Source organism: Bubalus kerabau, chromosome 11 (genome assembly GCF_029407905.1).
Source record: "Bubalus kerabau isolate K-KA32 ecotype Philippines breed swamp buffalo chromosome 11, PCC_UOA_SB_1v2, whole genome shotgun sequence".
Lineage (NCBI taxonomy): Eukaryota > Metazoa > Chordata > Mammalia > Artiodactyla > Bovidae > Bubalus > Bubalus kerabau.
In genome coordinates this window covers 52,677,187-52,692,513 of record NC_073634.1, presented here as the reverse complement: position 1 = coordinate 52,692,513, position 15,327 = coordinate 52,677,187, and positions in this window count along the sequence as shown.

The window sequence follows — 15,327 nt, the reverse complement described above, 5'->3', positions numbered from 1 at the left end:
ATCTCACACACTAACAAAGTAATGCTCAAAATTCTCTAAGCCAGGCTGCAACAGTATGTGAACTGTGAACTTCCAGATATTCAAGCTGGACTTAGAAAAGGCAGAAGAACGAGAGATAAACTTGTCAACATCCATTTGATCATCCAAAAGCAAGGGAGTTCCAGAAAAACATCTACTTCTGCTTTATTGACTATGCAAAAGCCTTTGACTGTGTGGATCACAATAAACTGTGGGAAATTCTGAAGGAAATGGGAATACCAGACCACCTGACCTGCCTCCTTAGAAATCTGTGTGCAAGTCAGGAAGCAACAGTTAGAAATTGGACATGGAACCACAGACTGGTTCCAAACTGGGAAAGGAATACATCAAGGCTGTATATTGTCACCCTGCTTGTTTAACTTATGTGCAGAGTACATCATGAGAAATGCTGGGCTGGATGAAGTACAAGCTAGAATCAAGATTGCCGGAAGAAATATCAATAACCCCAAATCTGCAGATGACACCACCCTTATGGCAGAAAGCAAAGAAGAACTAAAGAGCCTCTTGATGAAAGTAAAGAGGAGAGTGAAAAAGTTGGCTTAAAGCTCAACATTCAGAAAACGAAGATCATGGCATCCGGTCCCATCACTTCATGGGAAATAGATGGGGAAAAAATGGAAACAATGACAGATTTTATTTAGGGGGGCTCCAAAATCACTGAAGATGGTGACTTCAGCCATGAAATTAAAAGACGCTTACTCCTTGGAAGGAAAGTTATGACCAACCTAGACAGTATATTAAAAAGTAGAGACATTATTTTGCCAACAAAGGTCCATCTAGTCAAAGCTATGGCTTTTCCAGTAGTCATGTATGGATGTAAGAGTTAGACTATAAAGAACGCTGAACGCTGAAGAATTGATGCTTTTGAACTGTGGTGTTGGAGAAGACTCTTAAGAGTCCCTTGGATAGCAAAGAGGTTCAACCAGTCCATCCTAGAGGAAATCAGTCCTGAATATTCATTGGAAGGACTGAGGCTGAAACTGAAACTCTATTCCTTTGGCTACCTGATGCAAAGAACTGACTCATTGGAAAAGACCCTGAGCTGGGGAAGATTGAAGGTAGGAGGAGAAGGGGACGACAGAGGATGAGATGGTTGGATGGCATCACCAACTCGATGGACATGAGTTTGGGTAAGCTCCGGGAGTTGGTGATGGACAGGGAGGCCTAGCGTGCTGCAGTCCATGGGGTCGCAAAGAGTCAGACACGACTAAGCAACTGAACTGACTGACTGACCTACAAACAACAGCTATTTGTTTGAAAAGGGGCTAATTACTGTACATGGCTACTAGAACCTTCAAATAGGTCTTCCCTGGTGGTTCAGTGGTAAAGAATCCACTTGCCAATGCAGGAGACACGGGTTTGATCCCTGATCCAAGAAGATCCCATATGCGAAAGAGCAACTAAGCCCATATGCCACAGCTATTGAGCCTGTGCTCTGGAGCCCGGGAGTTGGAAATACTGAAGCCCTCGTGCCCTAGAGCCTGTGCTTTGCAACAGAAGTCATTGCAATGAGAAGCCTGCCCACTGCAATAAAGAGTAGCCCCCAGTCTCTGCAACCAGAGAAAAGCCCACACAGCAATGAAGACCCAGCATAGCCAAAAATAAAAAATTAATAAATAATAAAAAAAAAAAGAGATTAGTAGTTACCTTGGGCTGTGGTGTATGGCGGGGGTGGGGAGGTGGTTATTTCTAAAGAGTATTGGATTTCTTCCTGAGATGATGAAAACTTTCTAAAACTGACTGTGATGATAGTTGTGTACACTTGTCAATATACTGACAATCACTGAATTATACACTTGCCATGGGTGTAGTGCATGGTATGTGAATCATATCTCAATAAAACTTTAAAATTTTGTGCAAAGGAAAGAAACCAGTTAATTTCAAAAAAGGTTAACTAAGCTTACCTTATTTTTTTTTTTTTCAAGAATGTTTGGGGCCTTCCCTGGTGGTCCAGTGGCTAAGACTCAGAGATCCCAAGGCCTGGGTTTGATCCCTGGTCAGAGAACTAGATCCCGCATGCCACAATGAAGAGCCTGCATGCCACAACTAAGAGATTCCACAGGCCTCAGTGAAGATCCCGAGTGCTGCAGCTAAAACCCGGCGCAGCCAAAGAAATAGATATACAAATAAGTAAGTACTTTTTAAAAAAGAATGTTTGGCTATAAAGTAATTATTACTTTTCAGTGGGGAAAAAACCACACATACACATATTGCACCTCGTTAACATCTAGTATAGTAGAAATTTGTAGTAAAACTTCAGATCCTTTTGTGTTGTGTGCTAAGTCACTACAGTCATGTCTAACTCTCTGTGACCCACTGTAGCCCGCCAGGCTCCTCTGTTCACGGGATTCTCCAGGCAAGAATACTGGAGCGGGTTGCTATTCCTTCCCCAGGGGATTTTCCCAATGCAGGATCGAACTTGAGTCTCTTATGTCTCCTGCATTGGCAGGTGTGTTCTCTACCACTAGTGCCATCTGGGAAGATCTTTTTGGATAATGTTAAATACTCACGTAGGAAACTTTTTTTTAATGACAGCTAAAACTTCCCTTACCTACAATAGTGATTTGCACTGGAGTTAATATTCTTTGTGACTGGAGAAACCACAAAAAATGATTGTGCTAACAAGTTAAGCAAAATGCACACTCCCAGGGTGGGGGAAAATAGCATTCTCTACTCAAAAGAACACTGTGGATTATTATTGGGGAATTATATGTACATTTTACAAGCAAGCTAATGTACCACGAGCTGTAGGTATAATTTTTATGCAAGGTCCCCTGGGATCTAAAAATAATTGTAAGAGTTCCTTTGGAATAAAAAGACTGGAAAAGATTGCTCTGTAGTAAAAATGTATGCTTTCACTTTTTCTTTACAAAAATATCACCAAAGACATTTGCATATTCATATTTCCATATTTTTCTTACCCAAAGGACAGCATTCTGTGCACCAATCTGTACCTTGGTTTTTTTCCCTCATTGAGCAATATATCCTGGGATCACTGCATAGAGGTAGATAGGTATCTTAAGCAGCTTGGACTGCCACAACAAAGGCACTTCCCTGGTAGTCCAGTGGCTAAGACTCTATGCTCCCACTGCAGGGGGCCTGAGTTTGATCCCTGGTCAGGGAACTAGATCCCAGATGCCACAACTAAGAGTTCACTTGTGGCAACTAAAGATTCTGTATGCTGCAAAGAAGATCAAAGATCCTGTGTGCTATAGCTAAGACCCAGTGCAGCCAAATAAATATTTTTAAAATACTATAGACTGGGGGGTTTATACAACAGAAATTAATTTTCTCACAGTTCTAAAGGCTGGGAATTCAAGGTCAAGACACTAGCATTATGAGTTTCTGGTAAGAGCTTTCTTCCTGGCTAACAGAAGGCTGCCTGATCACGGTGTCCTCACATGGCAAGGAGAGTAAGCCCTTTAGTATCTCTTCTCATAAGGGCACTAATCCCATAATGAGGGCCACACCCTCATGACCTCATTTAAACCTAATTACCAAAAGGCTCCATCTCCAAATATTAATATTATCACATTGATGGTAGGGCTTCAACATAGGAATTTTGATGGAAGGAACACAATTTAGATCATAGCAGTGGAGATTCTTCTCTTTGCTTTTTACAACTGTACAGTAAATTGCCTCCATTTTCATAGAGCCAATATTCAACCAGTCGTTATTGATAGATACTTGCATTGTTTACAGAAAGTGTTGCAATAAACTCCATGATTGTATGTCATTTCATAGTTTTACCTGTGACTCTCCAGGTGGCACTAGTGGTAAAGAACCCACCTGCCAACGCAGGAGACATAAAAGACACAGGTTCGATCCCTGTATCAGAAAGATCCCCTGGAGGAGGGCATAGCAACTGATTCCAGTATTCTTGCCTGAGAATGCCATGGACAGAGAAGCCTGTCTAGCTATAGTCCATAGGATCGCCAAGAGTTGGATACAACTGAAGTGACTTAGCAGGCACGCACTCTGTGATAGATTCCTAGGACTGCTAAATCTAAGAGTAAATGCATATTTAATTTTGCTAGATATTGCCAAGTTGCCACCCATTAAGATTATATCACTTTGCATTTCGTGAGTAATGGGTGAGCCTCATTTCCTATCTCTCACCATCAAAGTATGCTGTCAATTTCTGGATTTTGCCAATCTGATAGGGGAGAAATATTATCTCAGGGTAATTTTAACAAGCACTTCCCTTATTAACAAGCATTTCCTTCAATCTTATGAAATAGGCTGAGCATCTTTGCCATTTGCATTTCTTTTTCTACTATGTTTGTATATTTTTATTATTTTAAAAATCAGGAACACTTCATATATTAGAAGTTATTAGCCTTCTGTGATGCAAGCTATAATACCTTTTCCCCATTTGTCAATTTGTCTTTTGAAAATTTATGGTTCTCTCTCTGTGTGTCTCTTTATTTCTCTAATTAATCTCCCACAAAGCATGTTTATGTCTTTTCAGTGAAAGTTATCAATTTTTCTTCTACTTCTTCTGATTTGTGAAATTATGAATGTTTACCCCACTCCTAGGCTATAAAGAAATGCTCTCAGATTTTCTTCTAGTATTTATGTGTTTTCAGTTTTCATACTTAGATCTCTTATTCATTTACCGTCTATTCCAGCTTATCAAAAGAATGAACCTCATGTTACTTTTTTCCATATGGTCTCAATACCATTTGTTAAAAGGTTTTTCCCCACTGATTTGAAATACAACCTTTTCTTGTATGGCAAATTTCCTTTTGCACCTAGGTCTATTTCTGGATTTCTATTCAGTTCTAGTGGTCTATCTGTTCATGTGTCACTTCCATGCTGTTTTAATTATAACATTTAGTTATAACATTTTAATGTCTTTGAGGGCTAGACTTCACTTTTCTCTTAAGGAATTTTACTAGCAATTCTTGCTTGTTTATTCTTTCCTTTTGGAAGAATAAACTTTGTATGATAAATTTGTTCAACCCTACAGAATAAACAATCAAAACCCAATGACAATTTCCACTGAGATCATGACTAGTAAGTACATCACTTAGTTGACAGAGAATTGACAACTTTACAAACTGAATCTTTCAATCCAAAAATGAGATGGATCTATTTGTTCCAGTCCACTTTTGTGTCTTTCATGTGTGTTTCATCGATTTTACTCACAGAGGTTTTGCACATGTCTTTTAGATCTACAGTAGATATTTTATTTTACTTTTGCTATTTTAAATGTATCTTCTCTTTCATTATATCTTCTGATTACTTAGTATATACATGAAGGCTACTGATTTCTACATGTTAGTTTTATATCATGATACTTTACTAAATTTTTTTATTGTTTGTGATAGTTTTTCCTTCAATCCTTTTGGGTGTCCCAACTAAACAATTGTCTACAAAGAGAGACAGGGCTTTTGTTTGTTTGTTGCTGCAAAACATTAATGTTTCCATTTGGTCTAAGGCTTAAGAGAAGATTCCAGGGTGGTTAAAGAGCTGCCTAGTGGCTATAGATACAGGATCAGGCTGAAGCTGTGACATCAGATGGGGAGCAGAGAGACTCCTCAAAGGCTGCTGGGCTCTGGTGACTCCTGGTCCTTCTGGAAGGTAAGACTTTTCAAGAGATACTCTCCCAGCCCAGACTAGGGCTGGACAGCCTGCAGAAATTAGTCAAGTAGTGGTCCAACTTCTTGATGATGAGTTTCACTTGTTCATCCAGGAAGTGGTTCTCTAGGAGGTCACAGAGATGGGGTGGGGGATGTATGGACCAAGTCCAAGGCATGCAAATCCCCACAAGCCTAGTTCAAATTCTTCTCCAGGGCCATAGAGTCTTCCATGGTGTCCAGGGTTTTACACCTTTCATCTTGAGACAGCTTTTGCAGGTCCTGAAGAGGGTGTAGTCATTGTGCTGATTTTCCCTCTTCAAGAGGCATGAGGTATACTGGTGCTTCTTCCGGTCAACACTCAGAAGAAGGATCTTCTACCTTCTAGAGCCACATCCTTGTGGTCAGAATAGAAGTCCAGAAAGAAGTGGGTATAGGAGGCCAGCAGATGCAGGTTGACCAGGCCATTGATAATGGCCTCCATCTCAGTGGAATAATCCTGATGAATCTTGGAGCTCCTGGTTGGTGGGCAATAAAGGGCTAACCTCAGGGTTGGTTGATTCCAGAGGCAGGAAATGGCCAAGAAGGCGGTCTCGGACTTGTGGCTGGAGAGGAGGTTGGAGGGTGGTCAGAGTATGGGGCCCTAGGTCTGTTCCCTCAAAACACTGTTGAAACAAGGGACAGATCGATGGGACCACTGGGCACACTGCTAAATAGAGATCATTTTATCTCTTTCTTTTCAATATTATTTTTCTTATCTAATATGCTTGCCCTTGTATTATATGTGTTGACTAATACAGCCAAAATGATGTTAAACCATAATGGAGATAGTAACACTCATTCTAATTTCAATATTTCTACATTAATAAGATAAGGTGCTAAATACTGGGTTCAGTTCAGTTCAGTTCAGTCACTCAGTCGTGTCTGACTTTTTGCGACCCCATGAATCACAGCACGCCAGGCCTCCCTGTCCATCATCAACTCCTGGAGTTCACTCAGACTCACATCCATTGAGTCGGTAATGCCATCCAGCCATCTCATCCTCTGTCGTCCCCTTCTCCTCCTGCCCCCGATCCCTGCCAGCATCAGAGTCTTTTCCAATGAGTCAACTCTTCGCATGAGGTGGCCAAAGTACTGGAGTTTCAGCTTTAGCATCATTCCTTCCAAAGAAATCCCAGGGCTGATCTTCAGAACGGACTGGTTGGATCTCCTTGCAGTCCAAGGGACTCTCAAGAGTCTTCTCCAACACCACAGTTCAAAAGCATCAATTCTTTGGCACTCAGCTTTCTTCACAGTCCAACTCTCACATCCATACATGACCACAGGAAAAAACATAGCCTTGACTAGACGAACCTTTGTTGGCAACGTAATGTCTCTGCTTTTGAATATGCTATCTAGGTTGGTCATAATTTTCCTTCCAAGGAGAAAGCATCTTTTAATTTCATGGCTGCAGTCACCATCTGCAGTGATTTTGGAGCCCAAAAAATAAAGTCTGAGACTGTTTCCCCATCTATTTCCCATGAAGTGATGGGACCAGATGCCATGATCTTCGTTTTCTGAATGTTGAGCTTTAAGCCAACTTTTTCAATCTCCTCTTTCACTTTCATCAAGAGGCTTTTTAGTTCCTTTTCACTTTCTGCCATGAGGGTGGTGTCATCTGCATATCTGAGGTTACTGATATTTCTCCTGGCAATCTTGATTCCAGTTTATGCTCTTCCAGCCCAGCGTTTCTCACGATGTACTCTGCATAGAAGTTAAATAAGCAGTAATTAATAAATACTGGGTAGTTGTATATAAAATCAAGTTTGAATTGCATCAAGTGCTTTTTTTACATTATCTTGTGGGTTCCCCTGAAAACAGACAAAGGAGTCTGTGCAAAAAGCTTTTGGGGAGGGCAATCCCAGGGGAAGAGAGTAAGGAATAAGAGTAAGTGAAACTGATGGACTTCCTTGGTTGTCCAGTGGTTAAGAATCTGCCTGCCAGTTCAGAAGACATAGGTTTGATCCCTGGCCTGAGAAAATTCCATATGCCCCCAGGCAACTAAGCCTGTGAGTCATGACTACTGAAGCCCCTACTCTCTAGAACCCAAGCTCTGCAAGAAGAGAAGCCACCACAATGAGAAGCTACTCTGCGACACAGGGTAGCCCCTGCTCACTGTAACCAGAGAAAGCCCTCATGCAGCAACAAAGATCCAGCACAGCCAAAAATAAATAAATACTTTTAAGTTTAAATATTCACCTGTAGTTTATTTTGGTTTTCTAAATAGACAATCTCATCCATAAACAATAGGATTTTTAAAAAAATTTTTAAATTTTAATTGAAGGCTAATTACTTTACAATATGATGGTTTTTGCCATACATTGACATGAATCAGCCATGGGTGTACATGTGTTCCCCATCCTGACCTTCCCTCCCACCTCCCTCCCCCTCCCATCCCTCAGGGTCATCCCAGTGCACCCTGAGCACCCTGTCTCATGCATTGAACCTGGACTGGCAATCTATTTCACATATGATAATATACATGTTTCAATGATGTTCTCTCAAATCATCCCACCCTCGCCTTCTCCCACAGAGTCCAAAAGTCTGTTCTTTACATCTGTGTCTCTTTTGCTGTCTCACATATAAGGTCATCATTACCATCTTTCTAAATTCCATAAAAATGTGTTAATAATATACTGCAACAATAGGATTTTTGTTTCAACCCCAACCCCCAATTCCTTACAACTTTTTGTTCTCACATACTGGCTAGAACTGCCATTGCTGTTGTCGTTTAGTTGCTAAGTCATGTCCAACTCTTTGCGATGGACGTCACCTGCCAGGCTCCTCCATGGGATTTCCTAGGTAAGAATACTGCAGTGGGTTGCAATTTCCTTTTCCAGGGAAAACAATAATTTTTTAAAAAAGAGTAAGTGAAACAGAGAAAGAGGGACAGCTAGTACACAGATGCATTAACAAATTGGTCACCATTAACCCCTGGAAAAGGGAATGGCTACCCATTCCAGTATCAGTTCAGTTCAGTTCAGTCGCTCAGTCATGTCCGACTCTTTGCGACCCCATGAATCGCAGCACGCCAGGCCTCCCTGTCCATCACCAACTCCCGGAGTTCACTCAGACTCATGTCCATCGAGTTGGTGATGCCATCCAGCCATCTCATCCTCTGTCGTCCCCTTCTCCTCCTGCCCCCAATCCCTGCCAGCATCAGAGTCTTTTCCAATGAGTCAGCTCTTCGCATGAGGTGGCCAAAGTACTGGAGTTTCAGCTTTAGCATCATTCCTTCCAAAGAAATCCCAGGGCTGATCTCTTTCAGAATGGACTGGTTGGATCTCCTTGCAGTCCAAGGTATATCACCCGGAAAAATCCCATGGACAGAGGAGCCTGGCAGGTGACAGTCCATGGGGTCGCAAAGAGTCAGACACAACTGAGTGACTAACATTTTCACTTTTACTTTCATAGGTAACTAATGCTTGATTCTGTGGGACCATCTGAAAAGCCATTTGAAATGTGCTTCAGAACCATTTACCAGGTAAAGAAAGAGAGAAGCTTTTATCTACTGGCTTTTATCCCCCTTTGACCAAGATACCTCACACTTCAGGGCTGCACGTACATGAATGCTGAGAAGGTTTCTGCAGGTATCCCATGGCACTATGTCACAAAAACCCTGTGGCAGACAGTAATATTTATTGTCTCACAGTTTCTGTGGGTCAGGGAGCAGGAGTAATTTAGCTGGGTCGTTTTGGTTCAGTATCTCTCGCATGGTTTCAGTCAGGATATCCACAGACCCTGCAATCACTTGAAGTCTTAATGAGGGTTGGAAGATTCACTTTCAAGATGACTCATTCATGGCTGTTGACAGGAAGCCTTGGTTCCTTATCACATGTACCTCTCCATTGGTTGTTTATGTGTCTGCTCACAAGATGGCCACTAATTTCCCTGAGAACAAGTGATCCACAAGGGGAAAAAATTAAGCTCCACCTCCTGAAGCAAAAATATGAATGAATCTGAGGACATATTTTAAAGTCTGCACGTACCACTAACTTCCCTGAGGACAAGTGATCCACAAGGGGAGAAAAATTAAGCTCACCTCCTAAAGCAAAAATATGAACAAATCTGTGGATATATTTTAAAGTCCACACACCATCATAATATAGGCCAATTAGATTAGGACTATCTGGGGACTTCCCTGGTGGTTCAGCGACTAAGACTCTGAGCTCCAATGTGGGGGTTGGGGGGTAGGAGGAGTTGGGGGGCAGAGGCGGTTCAATCTCTGGTCAGGGAGTTAGATTCCACATACTGCAACTAAGAGTTTGAATGCTGCAACAAAAGACCTGTATTATTTCAACTAAGACCTGGTTAGTTGCAAAATAAAGATTAAGATTATCTGAACATCCTGAAGTGCACCACCTTGGCCCATCATGTCAATAACTTCATATTTATTGGATGAAGTAGCAAGTATGTTGGTGCCTTGGTAAAAGACACTCTCTCCAGAGAATGGGAGATAAATCCTAGGAAGATTCTGGGGGCCCATCACATTAATAAAGTATCTAGTGATCTGTTGAGAAGGCAGCACAAAACTTGGTAGCTCCTTTGGGTTCTGGAGATAGTATGTCTCATCCTAGGGAAACCTGCCCCGGCCTGTTTATTTGATCACATGGAGGACCGACAAATTTGAGTGGGGCCCAGAGCAAGAAAGGGCTCTGCAACTAACTCGTTCATGTGACATTACAAGCAACTCTGCCATGTGAGCCATGTAATAAAGAAGATTGTGAAAGTAGAGATTTCTGTAGTGAAAAAAAGATCTATAAGGGGTATAATATGGCAAACTCAAGACAACTATATGCCACTGAATAAATAGCTCCTGGCATGTTCCTGTATCACCATAGAGATGCAACATGTGACTGTGTGACATCACGTGACCAAGTGGCCTACTGTGAGCTTGGTTTCTAGAAGACTTACTAAGTTACAAGGTTGAGTGAGCCCAGCAGCAATCCTTTACAAAACTGAAGTATTGGGACTTCCCTGGTGGTCTAGTGGTTAAGAATCCACCTTCCAATGCAGGGGACACAGGTTTGATCCCTGGTCAGGGAACTGAGATTCTACATGCCAAGGGGAAACCAAGCTCATGCACTGCAACTCCTTAGCCCACACACCACAGCTTAGAGAGAAGCCTGTGGGCTGCAACAAAGATCGCGCAAGCCGCTCGTAAGACCCACGACAACCAAAAATATTTAAATGTTTTTAAAAATTGAAGTATAGCATAGCATGGAGGGGCCAAAAACAAAGTAATCTGCACATGCAAGTGGTCTAAAACACTATGTCATTGTCCACTGCTGCACTCATGCCTCTTCCTGAGTTTGTTTTCAGGGTGTTGAGACTAAAGTCCAGGACTGACTCTGGGGTGAACTGTCTGGATATCCCAATGCAAGCCAAAAGTGGGCTGCTGATACTGTACACTCTCACTCAGGGGTGATCCTCAAAGAGGACTGAAGGGAAACCCTCCCAAGGGTCAGAGTTTTGGGTGGTATAGCTGGTCCTCTACTTTGTGTGGAAAGACAAATGGCCCAAGATGAAAATGCATACAGACTTAAAGGCAGTGGCACATTAGATGAAGGACCTGAAAGTAAGAAGGTTGGAAGATTGTGGACAGGAGATATATGGAGGTATGTAGATCAACAGCCTGGAAACTTTTTCTGTAAAGTGTTAAAGGAAGCATTTTAGACTTACTGGCCATATGGTTGCTGTTGGCTACTATTCACTCTGCTGTTGTACAAAATCAGCCATAGCGATGATATGTACATACATGAGCATGGTTTTGTTCACATATAGCTTTTAAAAAAATATATTTATTTATTTGGTTGCACCAGGTCTTAGTTTCAGCATGCAGGATCTTTTAGTTTCAGCATGCAGGATTTTTTTTTTTTTAAGTTGAGCATGCAAATTCTTAGTTGTGGCATGTGGAATCTAGTTCCCTGACAGGAATCAAACCTGGGCCACCTGCATTGGGGGTGCAGAGTCTTAGCCACTGGACCACCAGGTAAATCCCCTCATAAACCTTTATTTATAAAACAGGCAGTGGGTGGCTTTGGTCTGTGGGCTTTCGTTTGCCAACTCCTGGTACTGATAAACCTAAGGAAGGGGGCAAAGAATGTGAATGTCTTTGTAGCACATTTCAGTATCTGCCCCCAGAAGAGCCATCAGACAGAACACTTCAACCAGTGGATGTCAGCAAACCTCTGTTTTCACCCATCCCAGTGCTGGCACAATCAGCTCAGGGTTGGAATAGTCATTGTGGAAGGGTTGGTGGCTATGAATGAGCCTAAAAGCATGAGCTCGCATTCACCATAGCATTATTGCCATGCAATGCCCTGTCAACCAGCAGCAGAGGCCTATGCTGGGTCCCTGAGACAGCACCATTCCTCAAGGAGACCAACCAGGCACTTGGACCCAAGCTGACCACTGGACCCCTCTGGAAGGTGCATTGCTTCATCTTGACAGGAATTAACATTTGTTCCAGATTACAGTCTTGCTTTTCTGCCTGCAGTGCCTTCAGAAGCACCCTATCTGATGACTTAAGAGTGACCTGCCACTAGGCAATTCTGCATAACATCCCCTCTTCACCTCTGACCAAGAAACCTAACTTATAGCAAGGGAGGTGTGGAAATCACTATGTGACGATGGGACCCACTAATCTCATATAACACATACTACAGCCCTCAGAAGTTTCTGGACCCCTAAAGCGATAGAATAGCATTTTGAAGGTACAGCTGAGGTACTAGCTTAAAGATGATACCAGACAGGAATGTGACATTGTCTTCCAGGATGCAGTATATACCCTAAATCAATGTTCATTACATAGTACTGTGTCTGCAATAGACAGACTACAGGAGTTTGGAAACCAAGGGATGTAAGTAGCAGTGGTCTCACCTACCATCACTCCCATTGGCCCATTTAGGGAATTTAAGTTTCCCACCCCCTCAATTAAAAAAAAATTTTCATTTATTTTTAGCTGTGCTGGCTCTTTGCTGCTGCATGGGCTTTTTTCTAGCTGCAGAGAGCAGGGACTGCTCTCTAGCTCTGGTGTGCAGGCTTCTCATTGCAGTGGCCTCTCTTATTGCAGAGGATGGGCTCTAGAGCTTGCAGTCTTCAGTAGTTGTAGCTCCCAGGCTCTACAGCACAGGCTCAATAGCTGTCGCTCATGGGCTTAGTTGCTCTGTGGCATGTGGGATCTTCCCAGACCAAGAAGTGAACCCTTGCTTCCTGCATTGGCAAGCAGATTCTTTACCGCTGAACCACCAGGGAAGCCCCACAAACCCTCAATTTTCAGTCCCAGAGATCTGGTTTCCAGCGGGGATTGCTTCCACCAGGGGACTTAGTAAGAGTTCCCTATACTACTGTCCATCATCTTGGGCTCCTCGTGCCAAAAAACTAGCAAGAAAGGAAAGGAATAACCATACTGTCAGGAGTAATTAAATGTTTGTGATCATCAGAAGGCAATGGGGTTACTGTTACTCAATGGAGGTGGGGAGAAATGTATTTTGCACCCAAGTGATTGACGAGAAATCTTTTGGTATGCCTTGCCCGGTATTTATAGTAAATGGACAGGGATGCTGCCAAAGTCTAAGAAAAGTATAGTAACTGTGGGCTCAAACCACCCAGTAATGAGGCTCTGGGCCACCCATCAGATAAGCTATCTAGACTGAAGATGACAGAAAGCTGGAATTTGAGACTAGAATGTGGCTAGACTAGAGATTATGGCTTGAGATAGCTGAAGCAGTGAGGGGTGTATTTCGTCCCACTAACCTTTCTCTCAAAGGTTTCCCCAGGAAAGAAGATAACTCAGAACCCTGGAGCTGTTTCCAGATGAAGCAAACTGACTATACAAAAGAAGCAAATCCAAGTGGTGCAAGGTATAGACTGTAGTGGATCTGCGGTGTGTCAAACAAAATTTCCCCTTTAGGACTGAAATGCTGTTTTCCTCAGCCGCTAGAAGTATTGGCTGCCAGTGGCTCACAGCTGACTCTTTCTCAAGAAACTTCTCTGGGCAAAAGAGAGATATCTTGCCCAAGACTGTGCCCCTACTCTCCTGGCAATCCATATTCAATGACTTCACTGCACTGCCCTGGTGGCTCAGATGGTAAAGAATCTGCCTGCAATGCAGGAGACCCAGGTTTGATCTCTGGATGGGGAAGATCCCATGGAGAAGGAAATGGCTACCCATTCCAGTATTCTTGCCTGGAGAATCCTATGGACAGAAGACCCTGGTGGGTACAGTCTGTAGGGTCGCAAAGAGCTGGACACGACTGAGCGACTAAGCACAACACAACACATTCAATGACTAGTCAGTATGAGAGTACAAAGCCTGGCCTCTTACCTCATTTGGGGGCAAGTCTAAAGGAATATTCCAGCTCTAGGGCTCCAGATCTAGAGATCAACTGAGCCCTCTGTTGCAACTGCTTTGCAGTTCAACTTTTCCATCTGACTCAACTCTGCCTCCCTCCCTAACTTACAGATGTTGCGCCTGAGATTATTGCTCAGTGAACCTGCACACAAATCACCTTCTCAGAATCTGTTTCCTGAGAGCCTAACCTAAGACTGCTCTTGTTGCTTTCACTCTCCCAGTCTCCCTTGCAGCTATGATACAGAATATACAAGTTGTGCTTTGACAAATAGATATGTCCACTTTGGAACTGAAATGAACATGAAGGCAAAATTAAGGAAACTACAGAAAACCAAAAACGGTGAGAATTTATTGCCATCAGACGTTTTCTGGAAGAAACGTTAAAGCAAGCTTCTTCAGGAAGAATAAGAATGATCCCAAGTAAGAGCATGATGAAACAGGAAGTAATGAAAAGCATCAGCATAGATAAGGGTATGGGCAAGTAAATATAAATGACTACTGATTGTTTGGAACAATAACCTAATATTTTGTGTGGTTTAAAGTACATGTAGAATTAAAACACATGACAACAACAGCACAAGAGGCAGGCAGCAGATAATGGAATTAACTGTACTAGGGTTGGGACTTCCCTGATGGTCTAGTGGTTAAGACTCTGTACTTTCACTCCAGGGGGCAAAGGTTAGATCCCTTCTGTGTCACAGCTCTGTCTCCCCCAACCCCAAAAAATAACTGTACCAAGGTTAGCTGAGATATTGTAAAAGTATTAATTTAAGGTTTACTCTAGTAGTTCAAGGATACATATTATCTTCTTTAGGATAACACTCACAGAATCATTAAAGAACATGTTACTAACAAAGTGATAAGCAGTAAAGAGGAAAAATATTAAAGAACAAATGGGAAAATAAAAGCGTTAAGATGGTAAATCAAAATTAAATGTATTGGTACCTCTATTAAATGTGAATAATTGGGCTTCCCTAGTGGCTCAGTGGTAGAGAGTCCGCCTGCCAAGGCAGGAGACATGGGTTCAATCCCTGGTCGGGAAGATCCCACATGGTGTGAAGCAACTAAGCCCATGTGCTACAACTACTGAACCTGTGCCCTAGAGCCCTAGAACCTCAACAAGAGAAACCACTGAATTGAGAAGTTGGACAACTAAAGAGTGGTCCCGCTTGCCACAATTAAAGAAAAGCCTGCACAGCAACAAAGACCCAGCATAGCCAAAAATAAATAAATAAATAAATAAAATTTTAATGTAAATTATTTAACTACTCCAAATTTAAAGATAAAATTCTTACATCATATTTTAAAAAG